This window comes from Rhopalosiphum maidis, chromosome 4 (assembly GCF_003676215.2).
Source record: "Rhopalosiphum maidis isolate BTI-1 chromosome 4, ASM367621v3, whole genome shotgun sequence".
In the NCBI taxonomy this organism is placed as follows: Eukaryota; Metazoa; Arthropoda; class Insecta; order Hemiptera; family Aphididae; genus Rhopalosiphum; species Rhopalosiphum maidis.
In genome coordinates this window covers 7524110-7550430 of record NC_040880.1, presented here as the reverse complement: position 1 = coordinate 7550430, position 26321 = coordinate 7524110, and the positions used below count along the sequence as shown (strand labels likewise).

The 26321-nt window shown below is 22.8% G+C and overlaps 1 protein-coding gene across 3 annotated transcripts in view; it reads right to left on the bottom strand.

Moving 5' to 3' along the window:
* The window catches only part of LOC113550008 (neuropeptide F receptor-like), a 63197-nt gene that overhangs the window by 11495 nt on the left and 25381 nt on the right, over nucleotides 1-26321 (bottom strand). Inside the window, exon 1 of one of the 3 annotated variants that reach the window (XM_026951587.1) lies at nucleotides 19013-19119. The exons of the other annotated variants lie outside the window; for them this stretch is intronic. The gene's annotated coding sequence lies outside the window, so the exon portion shown is untranslated. Of the gene's footprint in view, nucleotides 1-19012; nucleotides 19120-26321 lie in introns of those variants that run through there. 3 annotated transcript variants of the gene reach the window in all.

Below are 26321 nucleotides of genomic sequence, written 5' to 3'. Positions count from 1 at the left end.
AGGGTATAACGGCATGGGTACTTATCATCAACGTGCGATGTTTGTTTTCCGATAGCTACGGAGCTTTGTGTTTCCAAACATGTCAAAAATGTGCCATCGGTTTCAATTGATTCGATGGGTGCGAGTGAGAAAAAGAAACGAAACAGATAAAGTTAGAAAAAAGTCATTATACGACTAAACGATAATAATATTAGACACCATATAGAATAAATTATAATATAGGTAAAAAGAATTTAAAAATATTCAAGACCGCGTTCGATTACCAAACAATAATTACATTGAATGATGGATGATAAATATAACATTATTTATTATTTGACATGATTTTTCTGCTGTTTTTAATGGATTAAACACATACGAGTATTATCTATTTTTTTAATTGTATCAATTGAAATAGTATGTCGTATATGTATCTATTATAGTTATTACAATAGTTTCGATATTTCATGCTGGAGTATTTATCGAATATTTATTTAAATATAAATATTATTAAATAAGAATAGAATCGTCGATAAGCATTAATTGCATCTAAATAATTTTTTAGTTGTGATTTGTATACAATATTTTATAAACACCAGTTTGAGATTTTTTCCATTAATAATTTTATTTTTTCGGTTTCATAATCTCATATAAATAAATAATAAATAAATTATATCTAAATTTAAGTGCTCGATATATTGTCACCTTACATAAAATCTATTAGAAATTACAGATTATAAGAATTTTAGATAATGGTTCAATCATTTCGTGTTCATAGACTTCATCTTATATATGTTTGTAAATGAAGTAAACTGATAATTTTGTGGTTTATAATTAAATATAGCACATAATAAAATAGAACTCTTCGTGTTTTATAATATGTTTGGTTATTAGTTATTACAATTGTTTTTATTTTTTTTATTAGAAAATAAAAGTAAATAGCAGAGGTGATTCTAGGGATTATCGTATGAGTGGTTTGACTATTATTGACATCATTTTTGTAACTGGAATTTTTGGTTGACATTTTACAGTAATTTTCATACAGGTGACAACGTACCAACTTAAAAATGTCATTTTTATTTTATTTTTAAGTTTTTCTGCGAACTTCTATGGGACCTAGTATTAAATATTCACATTTTCATGGAAGAATTTCGTTTTTCCCAATTATTAAGAAAAGTACTAGGAATCTTTAACTGTTTACTTCATAGTACTAACTAAATTAACTTCTTACCAAAAAAAAAGTTGAAGATTGTAACTTTTTTACTGATTGAAAAATGATGTAAGACACAACAATAAATAAGTAAAAAAAAATAATTACTGTTAAAACAATACACTTATCATTCCACTCAAAATCTAAAAATCAAAGTAAGCATACTCAATATTTTTATAGTGTAAGTATATATTATATTTTGAATGAATAAGTAATATAATAATAAACAACATGCATTAAAATATAAACACCTATACATCAACTTATTTTTAAACAAGAAAATATACACAAAATATTTGCTATTTTAATCCTAATATCTTGAGACATAAAAGACAACCCTGTTCAGTGTGTAGAATTTTTTTTAAATTTTTTTATTATGTTTAAATATTTCTAATTTTCAACGCATAACATTTTATTACAAGTTATATTTTATATACATTATATTGGTATTATATAGGTATTATATTATATATAAGCAGATAAATGATTAATAAAATATAATAAGATAATTATTGTGTGTAGTAAATTTTTATATTACTAGAACTTCTGTGCTCTGATTATGACCATGGAGCAGTATAAACTTATCCATAAGAATTTATTTTAGATGGTTTGGATTTTTTGAGGTTTATGGGAGAGGCTGACGCACTACTAGGCATGCGTAAATGATCGGATTGTTTTTGTGTATACAGAAGGAGTGAAGATTTTATTTTAAGTGTCGATTTGTGGTTTACTAAGGTTTGGAGAGTTTTTATTCTGTTATAGTTTGTAGTACAGAGTTAGTTTTTTGTTGACTAGGAATTTCCATGTAGGTTTTTTTTCTAGTTCAACACCAAGGTACTTTACTGGTTATCTTTTTATAGTATTAAGTACATAGTATACTAGTATACGATTATCAGATTTTTTTTATTGAAAGTAAAAAAAAATCACCAGTGAGCCTATTTAAAAATAATAAACTCTAAGATCACCTTGAGTCAAGACATTTATTTTGTTTTTATTTAAATCATTAGTGATATTAGTTTAATGCCTGAAATATGGTGAAGGGTTAATTTAATTTTCAGGCCCTATATAATAAACTAGGTCAAATCATTTTTCGAATAATTTATTTACCTTCATATTTTACAAATACTTGACAAATATTTCAATTATTAGAATCATGTGGTTTATACATGATTCATATATTGATTCGCAAAACTATTTTATGATTAAACAAATTTATTTATTTTGGAATAATATGTTATTGTCGTTGATTAATAAAATAGGTATGTGATACTGTGATATTGTTTGTTTGTACAAATCGCTAAATTTATTAATTTAGTTTTTTGTTATGCTTATAACTGAACATTAAAATACTTTATTATACTCGTAATTGTATATTAAAATATATAATTAGATAAAGCTAAACAAAAAAAAATTAATATTTTATGTTATTTTAAATTTTAGTTACGGATTAAATACGAGTTATTGTAAAAAAAAAATATATAATATTATTATAATTGAAAAAACTAACACACATTATTGCAATTTACTTTCCTATTCTAATATCTAGAAAGTATGGAATTATTATTTTCTATCTAAAATCAATAATGTGGTACTATCATAGGTACCTATTTTAATCTTAATTTATATTAATGAATTATAATTACGTATATGGAAACGAGTTCAATCTATAATTTGCATTAGTATATTGAGCTGTTCAGTATGCAAAATAATATTTTTTTTTTTCTTAAATATATAGTGGCATTATTAATAAACATAACATTTTATCTCATATAATTTGTTCCATTAAAACAATTATGCTAACAATTCATTAAAACACGACGTAAACAAACAAATTTAAACATAAGTTTTCAACATTTGTAAAAAATAAAATATGACGTTTCATACTTTCATAAAATATATATGTCCTATAAGTTATTTGTTATTTTTGAGCGCATTGTGTGTTGTTGATCATCCTCACTCTCAGGTATCCCCATGACAGTTATTTTATAATTGGTGGTCACTGTATTTTACTACCTTTATAATCCGACAAGTTATGTTGATAAATGGATGCATTATGTTCGGTCAAAAAATTGATCCATCATTTTCTTTTGTTTTAAAAGTTTTGTTAGCGCATGATAGTTATTTGACTGAAGTCTGGATATATTTTTTTTATCTTCGGAATTTTCAACCTCATTGCCATTTACTTCAATATAAAATGTGGTCACCGATAGCTAATTCACTAATTTGATGATCACTAAGTAGATGATGTTTACATGGAAAACGATAACGAACATAGGTAGTCTGTATTTAAGAATTTATTTAACCATTTCCTAGTGGAAGTTATCAAACGCACACACTGTTTAGTATACACCTTTCAAATTCAATCAATTCAAAATATTTAGAATTAAAGGTAAGAATATGTTTTAGAATTAAAAAAAAATGTATTAAATATATATAATATTATAAAAAGGTATTTATGTTACTAAATTGCTATACATATTTATAAAAAAATATCAGATTATTTTAACCCTTTCACTGCTATGGACGCACATATGCGTCCTAGCATTTTAAAAATCAACAAAAGCTGTTATCGATAATGTGATAATATCATTAAATGGTAAATAATTAGATGAATTCAAAGAGACAATAAAAAAAAATATATGATAAATATTAAAAAAGTTATAAGCAAAAAAATTTATTTGATTTTCATGGTTCCCAAATTGTCATTATTTGATAAACTGAAATAATAGTTCATTATCGACTATTTGGGAACCAATCACTAACTTAATTAACTAATATCTGCTAAAAAAGTTACTAGACAATTTTTTTTTTATTGATATTTATTATTTGAACTAAAACAATATTTAAAACAATACGAAAAAAATAATTAAAAATAAAATTTAATCCCAGCACAGTGTTGTGAACTGGGAAAAAAATAATTCAGCAGGGAAAGGGTTAAATATTAAAAATATAAAAAATTACATTTTATTAGATATTTTAAACAATTTTGAATATTATCCTTTGGGTTCAGAGTTGATCATGACATAACTATTATTTTATTTAAAAATCGAAAGTATTATACTAAATTTTTAAACTTTAAATTAAAAGTTTATTAAAATTTAAATTAAGTCATTGATTAAGATTATAACTAATAAACTATAACTAGAAATAACTAATTAATAATTACTTATTAAAAATAAGCAGAGTATTTCACCTAAGAAATTTATTTAAAATAATATTTCGAATACTGAAATATTAAACTTAGTACATAATTTTATATTTTAAATATTAATTTTATGAATTTCAAAGTAGATTTTAAAGAAAGATTCTTTGAATATGCTATGTTTATAAGATCAATATATAATGATGATAATAATACAAAATATGCGATTCGACCCTATATAAAATGTGTAATTTTAAACAATGTTTAATTCTATGGTTTTTAACATTTCCAAGTAACTACATTAATTTTATAATTATATGTAATTTACAAAAAGTAGTAAAAAGCGTAATACTGGTGAAAATAATAATAGTTATAGTAATAGTTCGAATGTTAATATTGTTTAATATTAAACGGTATTAATACTTCAAGTTTTATAATAAAATATTGTTTTTTCTTTTATTTCGTCGATTTAACTTTGACGAATGTCAGGTTTAAAAAATGCATATAAGCAAACATTAAATAATTAAAATATGAAAAATAAGATAATAAAAGTCATCAAGTTCATCTCCATTAGTCTATATACAGATGAAAAAAAAAACAATATAATTTTGAATTAACTATTCGTTCACAATGATGTACAAAATGACGTTAATATACTTTTTTATTTTGAAAAAATGTGTGCTGTCAAAAACAATATTAGTTGACACGAATGTAAGTGGGTGTGACATCTATGTCAATGTCCATAATATTTTAAACGAATTATATTCACACCAGTAGTTTTATATACAAAACTAAAATGAATGTTTATTATTAGAAGGTAGTTTGGATAACATACACCTATATGGATTAATTTTAAATTTTAATAATGATTTTACACGGACAAATATAAAAATCTTATTTTAAAAATTTTAAAAAATAATTTTAGTATTTATAGCTGTATGGTGTGTACATTTATAATGATCAAAAGAGTGAAATTGTAGTGATATATTTTAATTTTTATATTAATATTTTCAATATTTTCATAGTTAAACTATATTGTATCTAACATAGTGTAAATATATTTATAATTTTCTGAAATTGATAATTTCCTGAGCTGTATATTTTTGTGTAAATTGTTGCATATGTTTGAATCATTTTCAACAATTGAAATTAATCAATTTAATGTAATAAATTACTTATGATCCGAACTAAATAGTAAATAATATTTACTACACGTAATGATTTATTATTAATATATTAAAATTAAATTATGTATTTTAATAATTTAAGTAGAAGTAATATTTGCCACGAGGAAAAATTAGATTATAAAAGAGTAATTTATTATATTACGTGTAAACTGCGAGTGTCACGGCTAAAATTAAAACTGTTAAAACATGACGTGACGAAAATATATACCAACAATAAGACATTTTCAATATTAAAACCTTATAATTTAACCCTGATAATAAAATAACTAAAAATGATTGTATTTAACTTTTGTAATAAATAAGAAGTAATACATTATATATATAAATATATATATCGTGCAGTTATTATATATTTTTTAAAAACAGTACTCGTTAGTGTATTGAGTATTGATAGTCAATACTATATAATAACAAATTTGTTTTAATTATTAAATTATTTGTATTTAATTAATGATATGTGAGTTTTAATTGAAAATATAACTGATAAACATTATTTTACTAATATTTGCTTTAATTATTAATTAAATCGAGAATTATGCACGCATAATATGATGTATACATAGATAAATGATTATTATAGATATTACCCGAAAAATTAAAATAATATACATTTTACCCATCTAAATTTGTAAATGTTGACAAAAAGTTTATTATTTTGGTAACTCAATAAGATATTTTTCAATATTATTATTTATTTCACCGGCCTAGATACTTTTTCAAGTAAAATTATTACAATAGTTTTATCATGTCATAGTTCTATTACTTTTATCGTTAGGCTGATATTCTTACTTAAAACAAACTTTAGATTTTGAGCAGAGTGATTAATGTATTGGTTTTATAATGTTCTGCATTAAATTTGTCTTTAAGACTCTTATATTAGAAACACTATAGAACTAAATTAATACAATCATTAGTATTGAGAATTGTTTCTGTTTGAAAATTAGGTAAAGTTTGTACTTCAGATTGTCAAAAGTAAATATAATATAATTTAGAAAAACAAAAATGTATACGCAATGCACTTAGTTTTCACACAAGTTTCAGCTTAATATATTTTGCTTTATTTTTTGTAAATCATTAATGATTAACATTTAACCGTACATATTGTAGATTTTTAATTTTCTAGACATGACATAACGGCATAGCCTTTTTATGAATTATTTGTATAAACTGTATTTATATACGTATAATATTCTATTAACATTTTAAACTTTTTAAGTCTTTTGAATTTATGTCGATAATATCATTTTTGTTTCTAAGTCAGCAAGTTTGAAAATGTAATACAATTTTTCTTATTATTTGTTCTTACAAAAATTAATACATGATGTTATAAATAAATAATTGGAATCTCTTGAAAAAAATAATAGTTCAACTTATCGTATTACTAATATAAACATTAATTTATTACTTTTTAATAATTTATAAAAAATATTTAGAAATATAAATTGACATATTGATATATCTTTGTATCTAAATAATTTTGATTTACAATTGAATTGAAATTTAACATGTTCTTTACAGTGAAATGTCAACGACAATGCATACTTGAAATTTATTATATAGCAGAGCGGTTTTTGTATTTGTGTTCGTAAATAAAACCTATGGAACTACAAAAAATTGTTAAATAAGTGATTTTGAAGTTCAATAATTTTTAATTATGTTGGTTAATATTAATTTTTGTTTATTTTGTTAATGCTTTAAATTTTTTTTAAATCTTGTGCTCGAGTAAACAAAGCACAACGAGTGTCAAACACCCAAAATTAAAAAAACCATTACCCTAGCTATTTAGAAACTCAATTAAATATTGTTAGAGTTGTATAGGTTTTAAATAAACTACAATACGATTATTTTGTTGCAACATTCTCATACTGAAGCATTAATGCATTATTGTTTGTTGTTTCGTGACGAAATCTGTTCAAACAAATTATATTTTCATCTAAAAATATAAACTGTGGTCACAACGATCGTGGTTTATTTTTACTAAAATAGACTAGAGAAACTGTACTAAATATGTTATCGAGTTAATTTATTTAACCTATTAATCTGTTAAAATTTAAATGTAAATAAACCCGATTTATGTAACGTTATGAAAAAAATCTCTTGTACTTTAATTTAGTTCACTAACAACCAACATTATAGTTGTATATTGTATAGTTTATTTTTATGAAAAAAATACGACCGCGCTGTGGAAAACATAATATATTTGAATGTAAATAAACATGTTTTTTCTAAATATTTTCGTAAAGTTAGCTAAATTAATGTTTAATTTAATAATAATAATAATTATAATTATTATTATTATTATTTTAATTCAATAAAATTTTAACATCGTATATTGGTTTTTATACGAAATTGTTTTTAATATAAAAATGGCACTTACATATATTATATATTGTAAAGATTTATTTTTTTTCTTTATTTGAAATATACAGTTTATACGTAGGGGCACAATAAGTATATATGATAAGATTGGGAACACATATCGTATTAAGTATTAATTAAATAAACAAGTTTAACAATTAATAAAAAATACAAATATTTACATGAAACGCTTGATGTGAGAAGCCATCCATTAAAGACACACACTGATGATTGCTATTTTTTTACAATTATTATAAAGAGGGGTCAAGAAGGTCACGGCATCAATTACGTTTGAGACGTCTGGGCAGATTACCAGGAATGGAAGGAGCTGCAAGATTGCGTATTAATGGGTTATAGTTGGAGGACAGATGACAATGAAACCGTTTGTAGCGAGCTTTAGCTTCTTCTTGGACTGATTTCATTTTTAGGTCAGAATGAATAGTGTCGTTCGAGACGTAAGGTGGGGCATTTAATAGCTTTCTGAGAGCTAGATTTTGAAAAGTTTGTATTTTATTCAAATTAGATTTTTTTGTATTACCCCAAAGTTAAATCTCGAATGTCCAGACTGGCTTGATTAGTGATTTGTAGATTAGTAGTTTTATGTTGATATTAGTGTGTAAGTTATTGTTAAGGAATGTTTTAAGTAATCGAAATCGAGAGTTTAGATTTAGTATGCTTGGCCCAGGTTAGCCTACGATCAAGATTTAAGCCTAGATATTTGACTGTATGAGTGATAGGAATTTGGGTGCCATATATGGAGACAGTAGAACAAGGCAGGAGTTTGAGGGTAAATGTGGTATGAGTGGATTTTGATTAAAGATCTATTTGAAAATGATTTCATCTTGATTTAGATACAGTAATGGCATGCAATGCTTACTGTATTAGATAATTCAAACTATTGAATAAATCGTCACTTGTCATTTAGATTCATTTTTCAAGCAGACGATAATTAGTAAAAAGGTAATTTGTTTGGAAAACTTCAGAACAATTTAGTATCACGAAGTCGACAGATAATTTGCAATGGAGTTATTTCGCTCAGATTTTAAATCTCCATAATCATTTGTACGGGTAGATTAATTCTTCAATTGGCATTTTAAACAAAATTCACGAATTTAGTAAACCTCTCAGATTTTGTATTTTATCCACTTTAAAACAGGTGTGTCAAATAGGATTCCATAATATAAAGCGATTACTTAAAAATAATTTACTTTTAAAATTATAAAAATATGATTTATACAAATTAGTTTTATGCATTTGGTTAATTAATTAATTAATTTGCACCAATAGCAAGGTTTTAGCTGGATTTATATAATAAATCTTCACTTTTGTTCTAAAGTATAAAATATGTTACACAAAAAATATAGTTAATTAAATTTAACTAAAATGTATTTGGAAAGATAATTTCCATATAGAAAATATATTATATTATCTTTTCCTTTTAGTTAAAATTAACTTGGCACCTTTAAAAATATATGTAGTTAATAGAGTTTATAGGTTCCATAATTTAAATTTTGAAGTATTAAATGCAATTATGCAAAATCAGTCTTAGGTATTTTTTAAGCCATTGAATTCAATTTATTACTAAAAACTAAATAAACAAATATTAATTTTTAAATACAATCACATATTTTGTAGCAGGTACCTACCTAGTTTATTAAATTATATTATGTTATTTTTATAATTTTATTAAAATTTAAGGTAATTCTATAAATATTATAATTTTTGATAAGCTAATATATGTATGTATTATTTAATTTAATAATGAAACATAAAAGAAAATGAATTCCAGGAATTGTGCGATATTTGAGTGGTATTTAAATGTATTAGCAATGATAAACCGTTACACTTAAAAATCGATTTGAATTTTGAAGCAGATAATTGTTTTTTGAAAAATATTTTTATTATTGAATTAATTAGATGGATTAATTGAGTATAATTTATTTTTGTTTATTTTTCATTCAAGAGAAAAGCTGCATAATAGTTCAAACACTTTTATGCAGTTTATTATGTAATACCAATTATTTATTTATCGAAATCGTCCATAACAAAATCATGTATTATTATAAGAGTTAACTTTTTCATTTTAATTCAAATTTCTAATTTAAAATCTTTAATGAAGAATACCAAATGACTTAAATATAATAGAGTATAATATACGTATACTACTTTCTTTTAGAAACTTTTAAGTCTTATCCATTTATGTCCACCACACATATTCATTTTTTATACTTAAATGTATTAGCAATTATTTAGAGAGCCAGGAAATAATTAAAACACATATGGCAAATAAAGATCCATCATTTTTTTTAGTATATATTTTTATATTATAGTATGCTTGTTATAATTATTAATTATGTATTTTATAATATTGTTTCATACAATTAGACTATGACCCATATTGTTAAATAAATAAATAAAATATAATTTTTCTGAATTTATATATGATACTTGGTGCTTTAAAATTTGAACATTAGAAATTAATTTGGTACTTATCAATACTTTATAGACTTAGGTGTTACGTCCATCATACGCGTTCTTTAATCATAATCGTTTATTGCAAAACTCATTTTAATTTTGATTTATATTTTTTTACTTAGTATATTGGAAAATTGCAGTGGTGGTCAAAATTTTGTTGAAATGAATAATAAATTAATCAAAAACATGTCATGCAACAAACATCTGACAGTGTTTCAGGTTTCCGTTCAACTCAATAACAAAAGCTATGAACAAAGTTGTAACGCCGCAGTGGGCACGAAGGCCAACAATAAAACTGTCTTCAAGTCTTTTCTTTACGTAAATGATATAAACGATACACATCTTTGTAAAATTAACGATTCGTTTGTCATCCACAAATGAAATACGACAAAGCCATTTTTTATTCACGTACAAAACATTGCAAATTGTCTTTATGATTTTCAAAACAAGTTTACCCTAAAGTTGAGAAATATGGGCCGGTTTCTTTATTTAAAGCGACAATAAGTTTTTAATAATAGTTTTCAATGATTGAATTAGTTATAATATGATTATTTTGTTTAAAAACTTATTAAGTAATTGATTTTTTGCTTATTAAATCATGGCATAAAAATACAAAAATTTGTAGCGAATATATTGCATATTATAAAAAAGATTATATTATTATATAGTATAATGTTATAAAGTAAAATCATTTTAAAACAAACCGACATTAATACTTTGACTTACTTATATATTTTTATAAAAAATTAAAATAGAATATATATATATGCTTTTATCTAAATGTAATATATTCTATGTGGTCGTCTATAAATCCGAAATCGTTTTTAAGATTAATATATTAAAAACTCAATTTATATAAACAATAAATAACATAACATCTATTAGTTCTGAATAAAATAAATAACCTTTAAGGTACAAACTTCTAAACTTTTTTCTTTGAAAGCATTTAACTTTAAATATATTAGCGATTATCTTACATAATCCTTGATCACCGTTAAGAGGAATTAATATGGGGAACAAAGCAAAAATCTATAAACTTACTTAATGTATACAAAAGTTATGTATGAGAATGGATTAGTGGAAATTCAATTTAAACAAAAATTAGGCGTTTTAAAATAATTGTAATACATTTTTAATACATGCCTCCATCTCGCCCGAAAAGAAAAATATTATTGGCGTATGAATAAATAATTTAAAGTAAGACTGAAACCCCCCTCTAAATCTACATAAACTATCATGAATATTTGACAGCATGAAAGCTCTATTATGCGCCATTATAACAGTAGTTATCATATATTTTCCCCACAGTATCTTTAATTTATCATAGCTGTGGTGATTGTAACTATCGTATTTTAACGATATCATTATTCAACAATATCATCATGGGACAAGAACTGTGATGATAAGATCAGCGATTAGTTCTATTGTACATATTATGTCGTGTATAATAAGCTATATGATATACAAGCAGAGTATAGAAAGTTAAACTTTATTAAATTATTATACTGTCGCTATATATTTTAATGTATTATACATTATTGACATATTATTATACGTAAAATATGTAGGTATTAACTAAAATAAAAAAGGTAGGTAATTACATTTTTATCATGAACACGACAAATATATTTTCTATTGTTTTAAAGATACAACTATTTTTATCGAAAAAAGTCCTATCATAAAATTAAATAGGTTTCTTCCTTTTTCCGACAAAATAATTCGTCTTCAAAATCAAGTATACTATAATATTGGTATTTAAATTAAAATCGGAAAATATAATGAATTCTGTCAGTAGAAATAGATTTATAGCAACCAGACAGCCGACCGATATTATTATTCAGTGTCTACCATACCACTAAAATATTTATCTTTAAAGAAAACATTGAATGATCATAATATTAAATTTATTATATATTTTTAATTATTTTTTGGTACTTAGACTTGAAAATTAGATCAATAAAACAAAATAGTATATTAGTATGTAGAATGTGGAATATTGTTTTAGTGTTTTTACACATAGTCATCGCATAAAAAAATAAAAAATAAATATTTATCAATTACTTAGGTAAGTAAAATAATATTAATATGTTTATGTGATAAGAAATGAAATATAAATTTCATAATATTATTATAGATAATTTTTCTTTTCGGTGTAGCATAATACACATTAAAATAATATGATATGTACCATGTACGTATACCCATACAAGAAAAAAATTAATCATACATCGAAATTTGAATACTTAAATTATTTATTTTCCGATAAAAAAAATATATTTTATACTCTACTAAATTCTGAATAATTAATGTAATATTACCTAAAAATCAATTCGTAACTTTATAGTATTACATTATTTATAGGATACCGAAAGTATCTAACGCTCCATAGATGGCGTTAGGCGCCGTATTGCTACAACAGTAAGCCGTCACCACGCCTATTGACTCCGTGGCGGGATCCTCACGTCGTAGTCGCGGTAGAGGCTGCATTATTATTTCACGGACGGTCGTGTTGAATGTTAAGCATCAATGCGCATATGAATAATATACCTTCTATATATTTTTAATGCGAACGCACTTGTTCACAAAGTTGTTAATAATTAAATTTACTGTTTGTCTAAATATGTGAGCTAATACATAATGCGTTAAAAATTAAAAATGTTTTTACCGCGTTAAATGGTTTATACAAGGGGAGCGTTTCAGTGTTTGGTGGATATGACACCATCTTTAGCACAAGTTATACATAAATTATTTTGTAATTAACTATTAAGTATAAGAAGGTGATGGGCAAGTGGGTACCTCTCTCTAGTGTATAGTATGTAGATGTTGAGTGGATCACTGTAATGAATGTGTTAGATTTGAATTCATTGTACCCATAAGAAAAACGATTCTGAATAGACTATAGAAATACCATCTGTCAAAGTATATGTATTTCATGATGTTTGTTATTATATTTTTATTAAAGTAATTTATTTAACTATTAGTATTGCAGTAGATTGATATAATTTTTGCGAAAGTTTTGCTCAAAGCATCGAGTTTATAATATTATTAAGATTTATTCATTATTTTAATATTTATATAAGCTAAATAATATTCACTTAGATACTGATCACTACTTCTCAAAAAAGACAAAACATATGAATTTGTTATTAGTGGTTCCTTTAATGCTCTAGATGTGCAATAAGAAGGGATTTTAAAAAATACACAATATAAAAGAGGGCTTACATTGGGATTTTGTTCCGGCAAATGGAAATAATATTTTTATTATAATAATAAAATATATTTATTTGAATAAGATTGTAATTGGTTACAGAAAATAAAATAGTTATTATAATTTGATATAATTTTAAACTTGTATTTAAATTTGATCAAATGCACCCAAATTAATGTTTTAAAAATACGAGTAGTTTTTATTAAAGGAAGCTTAAGACAGAGTAAACCCACAGACATTATTTCATTTGTATAATGGGCAGCACCGTACAAGATTAACTATATAATAAATTAATAAATATATTTACTATATAAAATTGAAAACCTTAAACAGTTAAGCGCCATAGTAAGTCCATTTGTAATGTCATAGACTACCATTTTATCATTTACTTTTTTTTAAAATGTTAATATAAATATTTTATGAAAATGTCAATTATCTAATTCATTTTTGAATTACGACAAAATAAGAAAATCTATGTTGTAAAAAACTGGTTTTGCGTAAAAATTTTTGTTTTCCCGATTATTTTGAATATTACTGGTCATTTTTAATTTTTACCTTCCAAAAGTTCCAACTAGATTTATCATCCTACGAGAAAATATATTTTTTTAATAAATAATATTGATATTTTAAGTACATAACAATATAACATAACTGAATATAAGTCAATAAAATATTTAGAATATTTTTTTAAATATAAGATAAAATGAATGTTTTATAACTAATTTAAAAGAAGTCACATACCGTGATGAAAAATTTTATGATTGAAATAATACTGTTATTTAAGATCTTGATTATTTTGACTCAAGGTATAACAACTTGGAGAATGGTGTTCTTTGAAGATAAATAATTCGAGCTTGATAGGAATGTTTACCAATAGACTGTGAATTAAGCCAAGTGCAAACGTTGAATTAAAATTATGAGTAAAAACTAATACAACCTAAAGAAATTTATTTTGAAATTAATGTTAAATAAATAAAGTAAACTTTGTGTAATATAAGTTTAGTGTAATATATTTTTATACTCAATAAACGACAAATTTAAAAATAAATTCAACATTTTCGTATACATTTTTTAATTTTTTTAAATAAGTTATAGTCTTAATTTTGAATAACTAATGATTATAAAACGATTAGTATACAGTATACACCAGTTTTGGAACAAACCTTTAACCGTCAAACATAACTTGACCAAATGCCGCACATACATAAAGGAGAGTCAGGAAACTAAAATCTTTATCTACCTGAATCGTTCAACTCGTAAAACATCAACAAACTTATTCGACTTATACAAACGAAACTTTTCAGTCTTATATGGTATAGTACCTACACTAATGTATGTGTGAATGTAAATAATCTCAAATGTTGTTATACATATACTATTTCGATGGAATACCACGTCGCTGATGAAATTTAAATTAATAAAAGCAATTTATTATGTCCAAAACTAATATTTTGCATATCCACATATAGATGACCAAAACTCAAAGATATTGACAATATTATATGTTACGAATATATAATATAAAAATATTACCTTCTTCATAATTTATTATTATTGTCAGTAAACTAATATCAAATTTCACGCGGAAACACACAGCTAGATAATAACGTATTTCATTGAGTTTATATTCTAAAATGTATTTATATTATGTGTTAACCTTAACTTTTTAATCCTAATTTGAATCAAATCCAGGTTTTTTGAAAAAAAAACACTATTTGGATTTGGATATCTGGGAGAATTGTTTACTAGCTTTAAATTGTGTATCTTTTGTATATAGGTACCTTTTTGAAGTAAACTATCGAGTTCAAAGTATTTTTTGATATAGGTAAGTTAATTGTGTCCAACTAAAGGTACTTATGTATATAATGAACATTTTTAAATTTTTAGTAATGAAAATAATATATATTATATTATAATATATTATATATTATATTATATAATATACTATAATATTATAGTATTTTTCTTCCTATTTTTCTCACTTGGTTTATACTTAGTTAAATTTGTCAATATCATTGTAATAGTGTAATAATAATACATAATAGTATTTTCATCAAGCCAAATTGAATTGAAACTTTGGTAATCTAAGTCAAAATTATTTTTAAACGAATAAAACTATTACAGTTAAGAATTTAAAAGATATTGTTGCTTCACAGATTCAAATTTAATTATTTTGGTGATATTATGTTTATTTTTATTTTTCAAATTATGCTTGATTTCGTCACATTATTTACGTTACAAATTATAAATATTTTAATGTCCATAACATTTAATATAATATTTTTTAGAGAAGAATAATTAATTAATAAACTGTTTAATTTTTAGTGAGATGTTGTGTAGTTGTCTATGGTGTGAATTATTGATATCAAACATAATACATTTTAACGATGCAACATTAATGTTTACTTTAATTTTTTTAAATATTTAAAAACAATATTTTAATCCATCAATTTTTATATATTTTTATTTTTTTCTTTACAAAAATTTTAAATAATTTCACTCATTCATGTAACTATCAACGAACTTATTAATGTCTAGATTACAGTTAATTCATCAACAAATATTAACGATTGGGTACTTTAATCATTAAATTTATTTTTAGACGGATTTTCTACGGGATTTACGTACACATATAAGACCGCAACTAACATCATAATATTATCGAATGCTTTTATCAAAATGTAGTTTACCTACTATTTTTAGATTTCTGAGGATTTTTGAGGGTGTTAAAAGTTTGTGTTAATTTGGTGCAAAATCCTGCCATTAGAATATAAATACATAATGCGCAATATTTTCGTATTATTATATGTCAAAACCAGAACTTAAATATAATATTAATAAAACATTTAGTTTTTGAAATACAAATAGTTGAAAACATAAACGATATTTTCAGTATATTTTATTATTCCATGCATATTCTCAGGGTTGCACGAACAACAATCACTAAACAATTAATGAACCAATAATGGGATAATGGTACCTTAAACATGATTTAGTGGCTCATGATTGGTCCATTGAATTTTATAGAACCATTAAATAAATCAATTTTTCATACAACCTAGCTACCTAGCAATAATAATATATTAACTTTGAGAAAAAAAAATAATTGTCAACAATTATTAATGATTCGATATTGAAGTAAGTAGTGTTCATTACAGCTAATTTTATTGAATGTACCGTATACCACAAATCTGTTATCTGCACTAACAGAGTCAGATTTCATCATATCATGTGTATTACCGGCCATACATATATTATGTACCAGAAATGACCAACATGAATATGTTCGCAAACCACATGGATGGATACTACGATACCAAGGTACAAAATGTTTACAAATGCATTTCATTTAATTTGATGATAAATTGTTATAAATCTGTACCAAAATAATAATAATAACAGGTAGATTTTGATTTTATAAAGATGCGAGGCTTAACTTGGCCACTCTTAGCATATACCTGCCAGCGGGTGGTTTAATTGGTTGATAAATTTGTTAAATTGCGTCAATTCTTAATGTTAGTTTAAATTTTTTCATCTTTATTTTATTTAAATCATTTAGATTTTAATCATATATTTGTAATTTTGTCTATATTATATACAAATAACAGAAGTTACATAATTAAGTCATAGTAGAAGTAAGATTTTCAAATTATGCTTACACTGCTTGTATAGTTATACTAATATATCTTAAAGATAGCCACAAGTCTACATTCATAAATAACTGGCTTTCTTTAAAAAAAAATACTTTAATACGTGTAAGTATTTATTTTTTTAATTTTTAGTACGTACTTAAGTGGAAAATATCTTTATAATATCTAAACTTAAAACTTCAATAAGATTTTTTTTAAACTATACATTTTAAGTTGTGGTAGTAGACACGTCTTGTCTTAGGTGTGTAATATGTTAAGACGTATTTTCTGATTAATTACTTCATGACAGTTTTTTTTTATTGTGAAAGTATCAATTAAAACAAATGATTTTGTTAAAACCCATTATTTTTGTATGTCAAACGAGGCTATATTGATTTTTTTAAATATACATTTTGTTTTGAAAATACTTTTGATGTAGGTATAACCGTACTATGCCATGTAGTTATAGTGCACTGATAGTTCACGTAAAGCTACATGTAACTCGATTTAAAACTAGACGTCTATAGATTATGTACTTTGCGTTTATTTAAATTGTAAAATGTTCGTTTACTTTGCTAACCAATTGGACAGAACACTGCCTACATTAAATCGCTTTAATAGCTCATAATAATGGGTTTTATATGTGGATATACACTATAACACTTCTTAAACATTGTTCAATATATTAGTATTTATAGTATAATAGGTACCATTAATATATTAAGTCTTATATTCTTATAATCTTATTTCTTATAAAAATCATACTTTAATGCTCATAGAAATTAATTTTGTTCTAAAAATTAAAATTAGTTGTTTTTTGTGAATATCACAAATTTAAGAACATTTGTGGTATGTATCACTGTTAAAATTGATAAGATTATTAGCATAATTTATCTACCTGGAAATTTCACATCTGAATTTTAAAAATACAATTGTTTACATTGTAAACATTTTCTATAAATCATATTATTTTGAATCCTGTTTTTTAATAGAAAAACTGAATGTACCTGTACTTAATATTTAATTTATAATTATATACTTATTATATCAGTGTTTCTTAAAGTGAGTTATAGAACTTTCTAGGGGAAGGGGGATAATGGAAATTATATCTCTACTAAGGAACATATTATTATATAAGTGGGTGGTGACTATTTCTGTGTGAATTTTTTCATTCTGAATTTTCCTCCAGCAGTCACATTATCGTTAATATGTTGTACAAAAATGTACGCCTTATAATATACTGTATGTAGTTATAATATATTTTTAGAATAAATAATTATTATTAACGAATATCGTATCGAATGTGAGTTTTGAAAAGACATTAAGAGCATACATCTAATTAGGATATTATCAATTGTATTTACTCCATATTTACTAATATTACACGTCATGTACAATAAATTAATTTGTCATTGTATATTTAAAATCTTTCTACTTTTTGAAACCACTCTAACTTAAGTTGTCACACAGATTAAAAATTTTATCAGGGGTGATGTAAGATTTATGAACATCAAAAGGGGCGTTGAGTAAAAAAAAATTGGGGAAACTATATATTAGATATTTTAACCCTTCGTATAGCTATACAAAACATGAATATATTTTAAAATACATTCTAATAATAGGTTAGTAGGTATTTACTTTTTATGATACATATAAATACTAATTATTACACTAGTGATAGAAATTCTCATAATATATTAAGCAAACGTTATATTCTATAAAAGTTCTTAGTATATATTTGTCGTGGAGTAATATATATTTACCTATGGAGTTTTAACATATTATATATTATATTATATTTAATTCTTAAAAAAACTATCTTACTTGATATCCACAAATTGAGAAAAATGTTGACGTCTTAACTAATATGTAAGATAAAGAAATCATAAAAATATTTAATTTTGTTTTTTAGTATTTGAAATTGAAAAAACTCATTTATTTAATTTAAAAAAATAATTTAAATGCAATAAATTGAAAAATAAGTGTAGTTATAGATTAATTGGTCAATATGTAAAACATAATTATTTTAGTTAATAGAAACGTATTAAATATTACATATAAGAAAGATGATTTTAAATCGCACTTCTGTTTTATTATGATTTATCAATATAAGTATTTTTTTTCGTTCTGAAATTCATATATGTTTATATTATATTACATAGTCTATTATCAATAACAATACGTATAAATGACGGTTAATTGATAATCCTTTGATCCAAGTACTTAATAAGTATAATAACTTCTAAACATAATTTAACTTATAATTTTGATAACAAATTGGATTTGTATAGAATTAATTTCGTGTCGATCATAATTGATTTTAACTAACACATTAGTGAAAAATATTCACATTTTTAATTACACAGTATAGTATTTATTTAACTAATGATTGTTTATTTATTAAAGTCCATATAATTAGACCAAAACAGATGAATTCTTGAAAAGTTGTTTTATTATGTTTTATATAAACGTATTTATTTTTAATTAGGTATCATGCTGAATATTATATATTTTTTTTTTGAAATATATAAACGGTTGAATATAAAAAAATATTTTAAACAAATAAATTATATTTTTTATAATGATATAATACTAATCACATATTTCATTTAAATAAAAACTCAAAATATCGCAACTCAAATGTAAAATATACTTTGTTGGCTTAAGTTTTTTTTTTTTTATTGAAAAATTGCTTTTGTTATCACTTGCAGTTTAAAATAGCGGAGTGATGTACTTACTAGAAATTCTTTGATATTAATGATACAATTATTAACTACTTATTTAAAATTTGGTATTTATGGGATATAGAAAAATCTGAAAAGCAATCATTATTGTAAACATTTAATATACATTAAACAATTAAGGTTTATAATAAATTTATAAATTATAAAATATGATTTAATAATTGACTTAATAAATTATGTTTTGAAAATCTTTATAAATTATATTTACGTTTGAATTGATTTAAATATATATTGTCGGTTATAAATAATTAAAACTTAAAAGTAAATAAATTATTAATATGTAATTGACATAACTATATTTAAGTACTACTGCAAGCGAACTATTACTATTATTACCTATAAATATTAAATACTGTTCAAATTTATCGTTTTATATCAATAGTTATACTAATATGGAAATAATGTATATATTTTAAGTTTCATAACAAATCCATTTAAGTAAGTTATCAATATTCCATAAATATATTTATTTATCATCTAGCAATTTATGCAAAATACAAATTTAAATTGTAATGTTTGGTATTTCTATTTTTTTTTTTTTTTTGTTACTTCTATATTTTGAAGATGGAAATAATTTCTGCTGCTTGTGCATGTAACACGGTTAATAATGTCGTAAGACAAATACCTATTATTAAATGGAATGTTAATAATATTTTTGAATACAGGAGAAGTATTCGTGTGTAATTAAATAACGATGATATTAAATCAAGAAGCGACAGTTCTTACAGTATAACTATTTGTATTAATAATAATATCTTAACTATGGTATGATGAAATATTGTTATTACTTTGTAAAAGAATCGTGAAGTTCATATAATAAATTAAATTTGTTAATAAAATAAAAAATAATAACTACATATTCTTTCCTATTAAATATCAGAAAAAAATATATTGCATTTAGGTTACTTAATAAATATTTTTTTTTTCGTAGATAGCAATAATTGAATTTCAAGTAATTTTTCTTATTTGTTTGTTTTTTGTTACAAAGCATAAATATATAAAATATTTACATTTGGTTTTAAACTTCGTATTTTATTTTAGTTTTTAAAAATATACTATATTAAAATATTATACAAAGTTATATATATATATATATATATATTATCAAATTTAGGTTCACTATATTATAAAATCTAAAAAAAACATATTTTTCTATCAGAGCATATATTTATATACAAAAAAAAAAATAAATAAATAAATAAATCCCTGTAATACCTACATTTACTCGTAAATAAGTGAATATAGAATATTTTAAACATTAATCAACTAATATATGTAAATAGTAACACACGTGTTGTACATAGATTTTATTAGTAAACAGTTTTTGTATACCATGATAAATGTAAATTTCACGTATACACGTGAAATGGGAAACTTTAGTAGTGTGATATAAGAAGTTTTATTTTAACCACATACTGTAACATCCGTGAATATTATTATAGTTACATGGTTCATTACGTTGAGATTATAACAACAGGTAAAAATTTGAAGTAATAATAATATATTGAAATTTACAGTATTGGGTATAAGTGCCAAACCGATACTGACTTATGTTAATTATTCAATAACTTTTAGAAATATTATATACTGAAAATAAATCTATTCTTATTTATTTCAATTTTTATTTATATCAAAAAAAGTAATGCATAATTATGATTTAATGGTGATTTAATGGTGATTTATTTTTGATTTATAAAACAAAATGTTTATTTTATAATTTTGCAATAATGAATAAAATACAAACTTGAAGTTTGTTATTTTTATTCATATGTACAACACTTTAACAATTTAAATATATTGGTAATTATAATAGTATAGATGCATGTAGTAGCACTAATGACCATCTATTAAAGTAAGTAAAAACAATAAATATATAAAAATGCTGTTCTGAAAGTTATTCCGAAATATGAAAATAATATTAAAAAATTAAGTAAAATACTGAAACAACATTTTAAAATGTTAAATTTTAATATTGATTAAAAAAAACATAAAAATCGGACATATTACATCGTAATATAAATAATAATAGAAATAATTCTACTCTGATTTGTCAACAATCTTATATTTTCATAAAATTATTAAATGATACTTTAATAATTAATTTAAATATAGTTTTTAAGTAATTTAAGATATAACAGATGTTATAAATTTATTATTGAAACATGCTGCAATACGCTATTTATTACTTGTGTTCTTCTTCTCTTCGTTCCCTTTACTCTTCGTTCCAATTATACTCGTACACACAAAGTCAGCTACTTTTAGATATTAATTATGTTAAATTTTAATACAGAGCATTTTATAATTATATTATCTGTTTTTAAATATTATTTAATTTTTATTTGATTAAATATTATATTTATTTATTTTGAAAAAAAAATTAGAAATGTATCAAATTAATTTTGATTTTTATGAAAGCGTGTTGTCTAATAAATTACTATAAATAATAAATTACAAACATGCAAACAATTTTATAGTCTGTTATATCCGCATATATTATTCCATCTTGTGCGTCAATATAACATACCAAAATGTACTTAAAAAATATATAATAATTATTTAAAATGGAAATTATACGCTTTAAAATAAAAATATCAAAATATTCAAGAGGTATATAATCATATAATGTTATATAACTTATTAATATTCTTTAGATAATATTTTTACCTTTTAATTTGATTATACATCAGTTCACTCTGATATTAAAATCAGATTCAAAAAACGTTAAATTTGACATACTATGCGTTAGTAAAACGGAGACAACACATTTATTGGCTATAACGTGATTTACAGAATTAAAAATATGAAAAAGGAAAAAGTATAAAATATATACATTTATGTATGTATTATAATTGTACTTTTATATTATGTATTAGATTTTCGAGATACAGAAAAAAAAATTATAAGGACATATTAATTTTTCAAGTATTTTCAATTGGCAAAAAATGTTTTATCAATATTTATAGAAGAAAAAAAATTTTAGGTGTATCGATCAAAGCTCAAAACATATTAATAATTAACATAAATAGCTAATAGTGCTAATACAGCGTAATACTATATTATAAATTTCAAGTATTTATGGTTTTTTTAAATTTTGAATTATCTTTGATAAAATAAAAATCAATCTTGCTAGCTAAGAATTATAGTTTTGCATTAAAAATTCTCATTTTCCCTAATTGTATTTAAAATAATTATAAGTGTTCAATTTTATCCTAAAAGAACCCATTAGATTTTCTTCTAATAAAAAACAATATACATTAATCGCTCCATTCAGAATTTAAAATGTACCTGTACTCAGATATAAGTTGATTAAATGTTTATAAATTCTATAAAGATTAACCATTTGTTTTCGTTAGGATTTTCCTTAAATTGATGGTCGGTGATCTTAATAGCATTATTGTTACGTAGAAATCCACTTCATCAGTTGTTCCCAAAGTTTAAGTTTTTAAAGATACACTATGGCAAGTCTTACATATAATGTAGAACAAACACTAAACATATGATGACACTGTTGCACATTATATTATGTTGCTAGTGATGATACTACAAAAATGTATTGCAATTTTGAATGATTTTTTCCGACCGTTATAACATTATATTATTTTATATTAGTGTAACTTAAACGTTCTTTGTTCAATTATATCGGAAAAAATCAAATCAATAATGTTGCAAAATATAATATATTAAAAATAAGCTATATAATATATCCTTATAAATTTAAAGGTTATATTTCCGCCCAGAAACATTTTTCGTATGCAATAATTAATCATTGAATGAAAATTGAAAACATCTATCGCAGTGACTACTCAATAACTAAACCCTATTATACAGCACTACAGAAGAACTATTTTTTTTTTATTCTAACTTAAATATTTATAATTATAATAAGCTGTTCGCTGAATTAAAAAAACGCAAGATACATGAGTTCAATGATATATAGGTAGATTAACTAACATCTTTATCAAAACACTTTAAAATAATATGTATTATCATTAATAATCAGTAAAGCCAGCGAATTAAAACATTCGATTATTTTAACGCATTAGATGCTAACATAACAACACTAGTAATTCATAATTATGACATAATAATTTATCATCAACAATTCATACCAATAATAATTTTATTTATCAGTCGTTCATCATTTGTCAAAACCCATGTAATTTATACTGATATCATTAAAGAATTTAGCAGAATTTAATTATATTAATATTTATTAGGAATTTATAGGTATTAAGTCGTCCTTGATATGCTTTTTATTATTTAATTAATTAATACATCAATTCAATATTACACACTAATGCGTGATTATTATATCGAGGTTAATATATAAATAAAACAATCCTTACTACTTACTAGTCGTTATTATTATAAAATCAACTAAAACAATAATATATATATATATATATATATATATATTATAATAATATAATACGATGTAAGTAATTTGTATCATTTTTCATTGGCATTATTTTTAAAAAAAAATCCCTTAATACCACAGAAATAAACCAACGTAAATTTTATATCTTATTCGTTCTTTTAAAATGTTTACTTCCAAGAAATATTATTAAGTATACTACATCACTATTATACAAGTTGTCAGATAAGATAATAGAATCACAAATATAAATTGAATAATATAATATAGGTAGCAACTATATATATAATATGTATCATCTAACAAACAAAAGTTCAAAGAACAAAATATACATACTCTGGAAATAAACTTTACGATTGTATACATTACAAGTTTATTTTGTTATTTATAACTAAAGGAAATACTTGAAGCATCTAATAAATTACTATAATAAAATACATCAATCAAATGAATCTCATTAAAAAAAAATCACTACATAGTCAAAATAATTTTAGAAAACTCCCAATTGTTCCAGTTTATCAGAATTTCTTAATCCCAAAAGTAAATAAATAAATAAAATAAACATGCAATAATTTAGCTAGAACACATAATTACAACTAAAATCACCCTCAATACATCATGGAATACTACAGTAAATAAAAAATATAGAGCATAGTTAACCTCCGACGAATTAATAAACTATCAATAAACTCTGAGGTATGGATACATAAAGTTAATTAAAACAACATTTTTGACCACATTAATTTTGCTTACAAATAATAAAATTATTCTAATATACACCAAATAGCCTTTAATGTTCTACAAATTAATTATAACTAAATTTCAGCTATTAAATATTATCAATTATTCTTAACCAATGCCCAAAAACGTAATATATACACAATAATAATAAGATCATAATTGTATAGTATTGACTTACAGGACACTCGTCCTGTAGTAACTATTAGAAACATAATATGTAATTCAACAGATGTAACAAAAAAAGTTTGAATTTGTTATATATAATATTAAATTACTTTTATGTTCAATTTCATGCTAAGCACAACTTAATGATGGGTTGTCTATACTTGAATTGTACAATACAAGTCATATTGTATGCATTAAATGAGTAAATAAGTTGGTAGACTTACAATTATTCTAAAATGAGTCTACACTATTGAAATTTGTTTAAAATTAAGTGGTTGATACTCTATCGTAATAATTATGCGTTTATGATAATTTACTTCAATATCAATAGAAATGTGAAAAAGTAGGCAACAAATAGATTAAAATGATAAAGAAAACCTGTTAATCGTAATATTTACTATAAAGCGTTTAATGGCTAATAATTATATATATTATAATAATAATTCACGCAGTCTAATATTGTAGTATATTATCGTATTCGTATTGCACTATATCGTATTAAAAACTATATAGAAACTATATAAATATAAAGAATCGAATTGTAAAAATTTTTGGTATCGAATACCTAGATATTTTTTTATTTTATAATAATACAAATAAATATTAATGTAGGTATTACCCTTTTTATTATTATTTCTTATTCTCCAAATAAATATATTAATTTTTTAGTAGTGATTTATTTAACTCATACGTATCTACATCACTTAGACTTGTCTCATTTTCAATTTTATGCTAACTTTTTTAAGTACAGCTTATATTTAATTTGACGTCAAGTTCCTCTTGTGATTAAATTAATAAAAATATAAGAAAGTTGTATACAAAACGAATATTTTTAATGACGTTCTTTATTTTTTAATACATTACCTACAAAAATAATAATAATAAAATAATAGTAATAATCAATTGAATACAAAAAACATTGTATCGTGTCTCTTGAGATAAAAAAACAGACTTTAAATTATATTATTACTTGACATGTCTTAATATTATATTTATTATTTACTATTTATAATATTTTCTGTATCATAAAATGCATGCTATTCATACGGAATATTCAGTAAGTATTGTATTCAATTATTTTTCATCGTGATTTGGTAAAATTGTTTAT